Consider the following 1,005-nt stretch of genomic DNA (forward strand, 5'->3'; position numbering starts at 1 on the left):
CACATGTTTATTCTGCCGCGTCAGACGCTACCTCATGGCTGTTTGTTCAAAAGACTGAACACACTTATTTATTCCACTCAAATTTGTGGCAAGACAAACTGGTAAATAAATACAGTCTGCTTTCAGGAGAGGTGCGCTCTGTTCCATTATTATTTACTGTATTAGGCTGATAGACAGAACAGAAAAGTGTTGTGATGGATCTGTGTGCTTACTGTGAGCTTCGACGTGTGGGGCTGAATCTGTGATTTACTGTCAAAACATATCGAGTCTGCAAACATTTCTCTAACTCTTCTGATGGTTAGGACGGTCTGATAACATCACGGCAAACCTGCTTTGTGTCTGTCTAATGATGAAAGCAAACAGAGAAAGTAGTTATCGAGTCCCTGGCGTGTGTTTAGTGTGTCTCTGAACGAACGCAGCTCAATTGCAGCTTTTTGGTTTGTATGTGCATTCAAGAAAGTCTGCTTTCACTTGAGCCGTTCTGAGGTGGACAACAACATCAAAACATTCTCGATGGCAAAAAGCTGTAGGAGGAAGGCTGAGATATTTTACATGCACACAAACGGCACAAGTTTCAGAGCTCTGTTCACATCAGACGTAAATGGGCCGAAAGATTATTTCATTACGGCTTCACAGCCAATTTATTAGTTTGTGTGCCTTTGAAATGCTACATTTCTGCTCCAAATTTTTCTCTCACATGGTTTGGTTCACCAGTTTCTCCCTTTTTCTGTAATCCAGCAAAACTATATCTCATTATATGGTGACTTAATTTTGCAACACACATAGAAAATAAATATAATAGCAAACCAGCATTTATAAAAGCAAGAACGTTTTCCATATTTCTAAAGCTAAAACACCCCAGAAAGGTGGATGCAGACATTATTGCTGAATGAATAAAACGAAACCAACACACACACACACTCACTCACACACATACACACATACTCTCTCACACACTCACACACACACACACACACACACACACACACACACACACACACACAC

The sequence above is a fragment of the Sinocyclocheilus rhinocerous genome, unplaced genomic scaffold (genome assembly GCF_001515625.1).
Source record: "Sinocyclocheilus rhinocerous isolate Xijiao unplaced genomic scaffold, SAMN03320098_v1.1 scaffold3468, whole genome shotgun sequence".
Classification (NCBI taxonomy): domain Eukaryota; kingdom Metazoa; phylum Chordata; class Actinopteri; order Cypriniformes; family Cyprinidae; genus Sinocyclocheilus; species Sinocyclocheilus rhinocerous.